The sequence below is a fragment of the Hypanus sabinus genome, chromosome 14 (genome assembly GCF_030144855.1).
Source record: "Hypanus sabinus isolate sHypSab1 chromosome 14, sHypSab1.hap1, whole genome shotgun sequence".
Lineage (NCBI taxonomy): Eukaryota > Metazoa > Chordata > Chondrichthyes > Myliobatiformes > Dasyatidae > Hypanus > Hypanus sabinus.
In genome coordinates, this window is record NC_082719.1 from 881,748 (window position 1) to 891,884 (window position 10,137).

Sequence of the window (10,137 nt, forward strand, 5' to 3'; positions counted from 1 at the left end):
GAACTGCAGATGCTATGGTCAAATCAAGATGTACAAAAAAACTGGATGAACTCAGCACTCTTAGATGAAATCTAACCCTTAGATTCCTTCTTCACCTCTCCTGCCTATCCCCTCCCCCACCCCTTGATCTTTCCTCTGATTGGTTTTCCACCCTCCCCCCACCTTCTTTATAGGGCCCTGCCCCCTCCTTCTTTAGTCCTGACGAAGGGTTTTACCCGAAACGTTGACTGCTTCTTTCAACGGATGCTGCCCAACCTGCTGAGTTCATCCAGCTTTTTTGTATGTCTTCACTTGTAGTTTATGAGAGGTCTGATAACACTATCATAGAAGCTGTATTTGAGTCTGGAGGTTTGTGCTTTTGAGCTTTTGTATTATCTGCCCAGTGGGTGAAAGGAGGAGAGGGAATGACTGGGGTGAGAGGGGCCTTGATTTCATTAACTACTTTCTCAAGGCAGTGGGGTGAGTAGACAGAGTCAAGGGAACAGAGGCTGGTTTATGTAATAGACTGGGCTGTGTTCACATCTTTCTGCAGTTTCTTATGCTTTTGGGTGGAGTAGCAAAGCTGTGATATACAGTATCCAGATACACTGCTTTCTATGCTGCAAAGCCAAAGCAATCTTCGTGAGTCGTCAGGTTGTCTTAGAAGGAGGCCACCAGGAGATCTCTGAGAGGATTAAAACTGCATAAGTGCAGTATTTAAATGCCTTCACTTTGGGAACTGCTGCAATTCCAAAGAAGCCCTGGTCCTGGTCTATCTGTGCCTCTGGGCTGAAGAAAAATCAGTTGAAATCATTTTTAATTTAATCTTAAACCATTTTTAAGCTTGGATGATGCAGCTGTGAGTAGCAAGCATTGTCTCTTGGTAGCGAGTCATTGTTTGCTTCTCTTGGCCTGGAATGGTCTCTAGCCAAGGAAGCTTGATCTTGACCTGAACAAGAAACAATCAGCAAGGCTGTATTTGAGCTTCCAGTAAATCACAGAGCTCAGCAAGATTAAAGGACACAGTCTGAATTTTGTTCTTTAAATAGCACAATTTCAGAGGAAGACAGGAATTTTAAGAGCTGGTTGTTCCTAAGTAAACGGGATTGCCATTGCTTAGAATAGTGAGCTGGAAAATTGCAGTAAAGTGTGGTAATTGAACTATCACTGGAATCAATATACAAACACAAACTAAATTATGTCAAAAGATTGGGGGGGGGGGTGAATTTCTGATGGTGCTTAGGCAAATAGCGAATCCTCTCCACCACATTAAGTCAATTTTCAAAAACACAGCAATTTCTTTTGAAAAGAGTTATCAAGAGGAATTTCTAGGTTAGATTAGGTACTCACTTCCTGTTCTCCACAGGGATCCAGCTAGTTTGCAATTCCTGGCTGTCATGACAGTAAAATTGTGCCAAGTGTGAGATTAGGTGAATAGAGGGAACAGGAGACTTCACATGTTTACACCAACCACAACTTGTATAGCAGAAAATCTGTGGATTTTTAGACCATGAAAAGGAGGAAGGATATGAGGATGCTCTTATCTTCTAGAGTTTCAGAACTATCAATGGCAAAGACCTCATTAACAATAAGAGCTGGCTATCATTTAAGGAGTGTAGCTTGCCTATTTCATTCCAGTTAGATGTTTCTCATGTGATTATAAACTAACATTCTCCATAAAATAAATTTCTATTAATAAAATGCCATGTATGGATGATGGACTACTATAGCTGGAACTATCATATGCAGCTTTCACAAGGAAATCTGCAGATGCTGTAAATCCTAGCAACACACAGAAAATGCTGGAGGGTCTCAGCAGGCAAGGCAGCACCTATGGAAAAGAACTAACAGTCGACGCTTCGGGCTGAGACCCCTTCATCAGGACTGGAAAAAAAAGATGAAAAGTCCAAGCAAGAAGGTGAGAAGACGGGATGAAGAAGTACAAGGTGGTAGGTGATAGGTGAAACTAAGAGAGGGGGAAGTGTGAGGTAAAGAGCTGGGAAGTTGATTGGTTAAAGTGTTAAGGGGCTGGAGAAGGGGGAATCTGACAGGAGGGGGCAGAAGACCATGGAAGAAAGGGAAGGGGTTGGAACACCAGAGGGAGGTAATGGGCAGGCAGGATAAGGTGAATGAGGGAAACAGGAATCAGGGAATGGTAAGAGAGGGACAATTACCAGAAGTTCAAGAAATCAATGTTCATGCAGTCAAGCCGGAAGCTACCCAGATGGACTTTTAGGTGTTGCTCCTCCAACCTGAGTGTAGCAGAATGGGAATGGGAAGTAGAATTGAAATGAGTGGCCACCAGGAGATCCTGCTTTTTCTGGCTGACGGAGCATAGGCACTGTGCGAAACGGTCTCCCATATGAAGTTTCCTGAAAATTTACTTCTCCGGCAGCAGAGTTATCTCACCAGCAATCAAAAGGCAAGCAGTCAGCGTTCAACTTCTACATTCGCCTTGATATTTCAATCTCCCTCTTCACTTTAATCGTAAAACAATAGAAGCTTTAATCAGTGAAATGGAGTCGACCATCGGCTCGTGCCCCGCACGCTGCCTCTGCCTCCTGGAATCCTCTTGGAGACTGAAGAGTGCTGATATACCCAAAATGCAGATGACAAGCTCCGACAGTTCCAGCAATCACACTCAAGATGAAAAACAAATGTAAAAGACATAAATGAAGTGAAATATTTGATTTCACTATCTATTCAAATGACATTGACTGAAGGAGAGTTGTATGCATGGTTCAAATAAATTTTTATTTCCCCCAACGGTGAGGGAAAGAGGAAATATGAATCATACTTGTTGAATGACAATTAGGTGAATTCAAAGTGAGCTGGACATTAGCTAGAACAGGACAACACATACGTCACTGTCTAAGTCATTGACTGTGAAACAAGGCAGAATGCTGGTGTGTAGAAAGGGCAGCTGCAGGCTCCTCTGATCACCCACAATGAAAGCCACCATCCAAGAAGGATTGGACATACCTATTTCCTCCCAAGTATATAACCTGAAAAAATAATGTCACCATTTTAATACATTTTAATTTAAAGATGGCCAAGTGCATCTGATTATAAAATGCAAAATGAAAGGAATTTAATTGGCATTCTAAATTATGAAAGACAAGTGCCAATTTCAGTATATTGCATACCAGGAAGTACAAAGGTAGTTTCTGATCAGGTTCATTGTATTTTTAGGTGGTAGTCAGTATCCAGTGGTTCGGTGCACTCTATTTCCCTGGTGATGGCACCCACCTGAAGTTAACATTTGTAAGAATGCGCAGAGCATCATGACTATTTGTAAAGTACAGAGGGACACTAATTTACCATTAAATTGTCTACGGAAAACTTAATGCCATTTACCAGATAATTTGTTTGACTGAACTTGATTATGTGGTAATAAAACAATCTGGCATAGAGTTTTAATTGTCACTGTTTCATAGTTTCATCCCTGTGTTTCACTGTAGATCTATGATTTCTTTTCCACCATACTTCCAACTCTATTTGCAAGATCATTGAATCGTATTCTATATTAAACTGAGCTGACTATGGAATGGACTTTATGGGCTGAATGGCCTAACTCTGCTCCAATAACTGATGACAGAATATTGTCCACTTGCCTCGCAAGCATTGCCACAGCAACTCTCAAAAAGCTTGTTGCTATCCAGGATAGTAGATTCTAAACATTGACTTGGTGCATAGAGCCCTCATTTGGCTACATTGATAGCACCTTCAAACCTACATCCTCTACCACTAAGAAAGGGACTTACTACAGGTAAATGAAAACACCGCCACCTGCAGATTCCTCTTCCTGATGCACATCACCTTGATTTGGTAATATATTGTTTGCCTCCTGTCATCAGCCGGAATTGAGCCCGGAATTTTTCTCCCCAACAGCACAATGGAAGGACTGTGGCATTTCAAGAAGGCAGCTCTCCATTACATTAGGGATTTGTAATAAATGGGGTTCTTCGAAAACTCTAAAGACACTGAATAAAAGACCTTACTTTTTCTGGTCGTGCATTCACATTTTGCTGAACAGTAAAATCAGCACATTTAATTATGCCAGACATGGGCAGTTATTTAAGTGATTGCACTTACTTAAGCATGATTTACATATTAGCATAATTCAAGTTATATTTGCAAGATAATTTTGAATCTGTGTGCAAGTAACAAATGGATGAATGTTAAGTGGTAAAATGTTTATAAATCTCCCTATTTTTATTGAAGCCACACAGTCTTCACCCTGGCGACACTTTCTTAGAAACCTCATGAACCTCACACCTGCTGACCATGGTTTGACTTAATGCATGTCTCTGCCAAAGGCTGCATTGTGATTGCATTGCTCACCAGGTTATATTAATTTCCCAGGCTTTGCTGATAATATTGATGTTGCTGGTTATAGTCTGTAGTTATTCCTTCTCTGATTACATCCTTTTCTTTGTTAATATAGTCACATTCAGTTGCAGTGATCTCTTGATATTTCTCTGTTTCATTTTTTGCTCTGGTTACTTTCGTCTCTTTGTTCAACTTCTGGTTATTTTGATATCTCTAGCTACATAATTTCCCCAATTGCTCGTCCAGGTACACATTTCGTGCAGGTGACATTCTAGTCTCTTGAGTTAAATTCTTCTTTTTATTTTGATTACCTATGTTTTCTGTGGTTAACTTCAGCAATCTGAGGGGAAAAGGAAGAGCGAGATATCAAAAGTTTGTGAATACGAGATTTTGCAGATCCTGGAAATCAACAGCAACACACACAAAATGCTGGAGGAACTCAGCAGGTCGGGCAGCATCTATGGAAATGAATAAACAGTCACTGTTTCCGCCCGAGAGTCTTCATTGGGCCTGGAAAGGAAGGGGAATGATGGCATAATAAGAAGGTGGGGTAAGAGGAAGGAGTACAAGCTGGAAGGTGACAGATGAAGCTAGGTGTGTGGGGCAGGGGTGATGAAGTAAGAAGCTGGGAGGTGATAGGTGAAAAAGGTAAAAGGCTGGAGAAAAAGGAATCTGATAGGAGAGGAGAGTGGACCATGGGAGAAAGAAAAGGAGGAGGAGCACCAGGGAGGATGATAGGGAAATGAGGAGAAGAAATAAGAAGCCAGGGTGCAGAAATGATGAAGAAGCAGAAAAAATTACCGTTAGTTGGAGAAATTATATTTATGCCATGAGGTTGAAGGCTTCCTACATAGTATATGAGGTGTTTCTCCTCCAATCTGAGTGTTGCCTCACTGTGGCAGAAAAGGAGGCCATGGACCAACATATCCATGTCTGACAAAGAGAATTATCAAGTTAGTATTCCTGTTTACAATTGCTACAGCTGAAATCTGCAGCCTCAGAGTCTGCAGTAAGAAGCATTGTTTCAAGTCATTTAAAAGGACTAGCAATCTTCAGAACTGACAGACCTGGAACTCCAGCTACCCAAGGAGCAAGTGTAACAGTTGGAAGTTCAAGGGACATCCTCATTGTCTCAGGAAACTTAGTTGTGGGGAAGGCTGCAGGTAAAACTGAAACACAGGGCTCAAAGCACCCTCCCCTTCTTCCTATCATTCCCCTGGCTAATGAATAAAGTTTGAAGACCTCAGAGCAAAAGCAAAGTACACCAGGGACTGTTATTTATTCTGCTTAACAAAGACATGATTGATCCCAGCACTTGAGACTTAGCACTCTAACTTGAGGGCTTCACCTTCCACCTCCTGTGGCATCAGAAAAGACAGAGGTGGTGGTATTTGCTTCATGATTAACTCATGCCAGTGCACAGATGAATGGTTCTGTCTCAGACCTCCTCTTCTGATCTGGTTAATCTGGTAGTCAAGTGTTGTCCATACTAAATGCAAAGGGAGTTCCTGATAGCAGTGCACATTCCTCCTCTAGAAAACTTCAAACCAGCAATAATGATCAACAGTTACGAGACAGCACACCCTGATGCCTTCCTGATCATTGCATGGGACTTCAAACAAACTAGCCTGGAGAAGTCTCTGATAACTACTACTAATATGTCACCTGCAGAACCAGCAGAGCCAACACAATCGATCACTGTTATGCCACCATCAAGAATGCCTACAATTGCATCCCACGTCCATATTTTCGTAAGTCCAGTCACCTAGCTTTACTTTTGCTGTTAGCAAATAGACAGAGACTGATGACTGTAGCACCAGTGGGAGGACTGCTAAGGTTAAGGGAGGTGGAGGAGTACTTTCAGGACTGCTTTGAATTGGTAGACCAGACTGCATTTGGATCTGAATGAATAGACCACAGCAATCACCAACTTCATCAAGACCTGTGTGGATAAGTCCGTGCCTTTCAGAGCATACTGTGTTTTCCCAAACCAGAAGTTCTAGATAAAGCAGGAGATTCAAAATCTGCTGAGGGCTAGATTTGTGACACTCAAGACTGGCGATTCAAGAACTTAAAAGAAATCCAGGGAAGTGTTACAGAAGGCCATTGTGAAAGTAATAAGGGTAATTCTTTGTGAAGCTGGAGATATAATCTGAAGGATGACAGCTGTGTCAGAGTTTGCATGCTCTCACTTCCTATAAGGCAAAAGCTAATAGCATAAATGTTGCTCCCTGATGAGCTTAACAGTTTTTTACACACTCATTGAAAAGGGGAATAGCATTAGACCTATGCAAATCTCCAAATTTGATGACCCAGTGATCTCTGTTACAGAGGACAATGACAGGCTATGTCCACACTAGACTGGATAAATCCATAACTGAAGCTTTTTCTCTTTGTTTTGACCCTCCGTTCACACTAAAACAGCGTTCTCCTCCCCCAAAACTGGAGCTTTTCAGAAACGTCCTCCATAGTGTGTAAATTTGAAAACGCCAGATTGGCCGGAGCAGTGTGAATGGGGTAACCAGAGAAATCTATAAACGCTGTCATGACATGCCGGAACAGATGGTGATGGCAGTGCGCCATTTCATTGTTTTTTTGAACGCAACCTAACAATTTCAGAATAGACAGCAACGAGACTGAAGCCAGAAGAGTTAGAAATGTACTCAACAAATACTTTGACCCATAACTTACTGAATAAATAAGCATACTCACTTTGCCCTGTTTTCTGTCCTTGCTCCTATGAAGGTGGTTTACCTATTTATACAAGTACTTCTCTGGCAATAGATATGTAACAGCCTAATGTAACATTGTATGGAATTACAAGATAATACTGATGCAGACATGTTTTATACATTTAACAAGGGGCTTTATTAATGCAACAGAGTTACCCAGTTTTTCAATGTTCGTCGTCAGCTGGGTCATACTGTCTGTGAACTTCCTGTTGGTTGCCTCCATACACTCTAGTATTTGTTTTTTTTAGTTTTAAGTCCTCCTGCATGAGAGTCAACAGCTGTCTATCATTTAAGTTTTTCTAGTCTGTTACTAAACAAACACGCATCAAGTCTTTCAAGGTGAGATTCAACACCAAACATGTCGCTTGTTTTCGGTAGATGTGTCCTGCGCATGCCCAGTAAGAGGAGATTCGCCGAAATATCCATTTTAATGTGGACAGAAGTATTTTCAAAAATGCTCAGTGTGGATGCCTATCGTTTTTATGCGAAACCAGCGTTTCCAAAATTATCTGGTCTAGTGTGGACGTAGCCTCAGAACACCCTTCAAGAGGGTGAACCGTCATGAGGCAGCACGCTTTGATACTGTACCTGACAAGGGACTGAAAACTTGTGCCGACCAACTGGCTGGAATATTCAAGGACAACTTCAACCTCTCACTTCTGCAGTCTGAGGTTCCTTTCTGCTTCAAATGGGCTTCGAAGATACAGGTGCCAAAGACGAGTAGGATAAGTTGCCTCAATGATCATTGCCCGATAACACTCACATGAATGTGATGAAACACAGAACACCTACAGCACAGTACAGGCCCTTCAGCCCACAAAGTTATGCCGAACATGTCCCTACCTTAGAAATTACTAGGCTTACCTATAGCCCTCTATTTTACTAAGTTCCATGTACTATGGACTCGGACCCCAAGCTCCCTCCATTCCTCCACACTGCCAAGAGTCTTACCTTTAATACTATATTCTGCCATCATATTTGACCTACCAAAATGAACCACTTCACACTTACCTGGGTTGAACTCCATCTGCCACTTCTCAGCCCAGTTTTGAAGAACTTTGAGAGATTGGTATGGCTAGACTTTACTATTGCCTGAGCAAGGACGTGGACCTTCTGCAATTTGCCTGTGCTGCAGTAGGTCTCCAGCAGATGCAATCTGACTGGCTCTCTACTCTGCTTTGGAGAACCCAGATAACAGCAAAACAAATATCAGGCATTTATAATTTCATAGATGACATCATTGTTTGTAAAAAAAAAAATCACAGATGGAAACAAGATGTGTTTTAGGAATGAGATAGCTTGACTGGTTGTTTGGTGACACCACAACAATCTTGCACACAACATAATTATTGTGGACTTCTGGAAGGAAATGTCAGGAGAACGTGCACCAGTCCTCAGGGAGATGTCAGCAATGGAAAGAGTCAGCAGCTTCAAGTTCCTGGGTGTCAAAATTTGTGAGGATCTGTCCTGGGGCCTATACATTGATGCAATCAAGAAGAAGGCACACCTCTGGCTCTACTTTGTTAGGAGTTAGAGGTGATTTGGTATGTCACCAAAGACTTTTGCAAATTTCTATGAATGCACTGTAGCATTCCAATTGGCTGCATCACAGCCTGGTATGGAGTCTCCAATACACGGGGTCACAAGAGCCTACAGTGGGTTGTAAAATCAGCCAGTTCCACACAGGCACAAACCTCGCCACCAATGACGACATCCATTGTTGACGACCCTCGCCATGTTTGACATGCTCTGCTTTCATTACTGTAGTACAGCAGACTAAAGGCCAACACTCATTGATTCAGGAGCAGCTTCTGCTTTATCATTAGATTTCCAACAGTTCAAGAGCCCATGAATACTACCTCATTATTCCGATGTTTGCACTATTTAATTTTGTAAATTATAGTAATTTTGTATCTGCATTGCACTACTGCAGCAAAACACATGTCATGTGACAATAAACTTGCTTCTGATTTTGTTATACTGCTATCAGTTACCTTGTTCACCGGTTTCCATAGTCCCGCTGGTTACACTGTCACATTGGTTCAGTTGTTCTCAGGTTCAACAATTGACTCAGTTACGTTGCTTCCCTAATTACACTGATGCCTTGGTTATATTGTTCCTCCTGTTATAAAGGCCCCTGGGCTATAAGGTCGCCATTTTTCTCTGGTTATGCTGTCACCCTCAGCAAAACACACAGAACACTGGAGGAACTCAGCAGGTCAGGCAGCATGGATGGGAAATAGTAAACACTCAACATTTTGGGCTAAGACCCTTCTTCAAGACTAAGAAGGAAGGGGGGAAGATGCTTGAATAAAAAGGTGGGGGGGGAGGGAAGGGAAGGAAGGTGACAGGTGAAGCCAGGTGGGTGTGAAAGGTCAGGGGCTGGAGAAGAAGGAATCTGATAGGAGAGGAGAGTGGTCAATAAGAGATAGGGAAGTAGGAAGGGACTCAGGAGGAAGTAACAGGCAGGTGAGAAGAAGTGAAATGTCAGAGTGGGGAATGGGGAAGGGGTGGTATTTGTTCACTGGAATCGATATTCATGCCATTGGTTGGATATTATATACAGAATATAAGGTGTTGCTCATCAACCTTGAGGGTGAGTTCTGTTGGCACAAGAGGAGGCCATGGACCGACATGTGGGAGCGGGAATGGGAAAAGATCTTTGGCCACCGGGAAGTACCGCTTGTGGTGGATGGAGTGGAGATGCTCGACAAAGTGGTCCCCCAATTTACCAAATATAAAGGAGGCCGCATTGAGTGCGCTGGACACAGTAGAGGACCCCAGCAGATTTGCAGATGGAGTGTTGCCTCACCTGGTAGGACTGTCTGGGGCCCCGAATGGAGGTGAGTGGGCAGGCGGAGCACTTCGGCCGCCTACAGGGGTAAATGCTGAGAGGGGCAAATGGACAAGGGGATCGCGGAAGGAGCGGAAAGCGGAGGGAAAAGGGAGGTAAAGACATGTTTAGTGGTAGGAAGCTGTCACCCTGTTTACACTATGCCCTCGGTTTTGCTGTCGCCATGGTTACACTATTCGCCCCTTTCGCTCCCGTCCCGGGGTTTGATTCGTTGCTCTAGGCGCATGCGCGCTGTTGTCT

General features: G+C 42.8%; 1 long non-coding RNA gene across 1 annotated transcript; it reads right to left on the reverse strand.

Moving 5' to 3' along the window:
- Positions 1-2,790: 2,790 nt before the first annotated feature.
- On the reverse strand, positions 2,791-10,015 carry LOC132404345 (uncharacterized). Its single transcript, XR_009515506.1, has 3 exons — positions 9,038-10,015; positions 4,324-4,651; positions 2,791-2,984 (listed from the first exon to the last, which is right to left on the reverse strand). It is a non-coding gene; the product is annotated as an uncharacterized LOC132404345 (long non-coding RNA).
- Between the last annotated feature and the right edge of the window lie 122 nt (positions 10,016-10,137).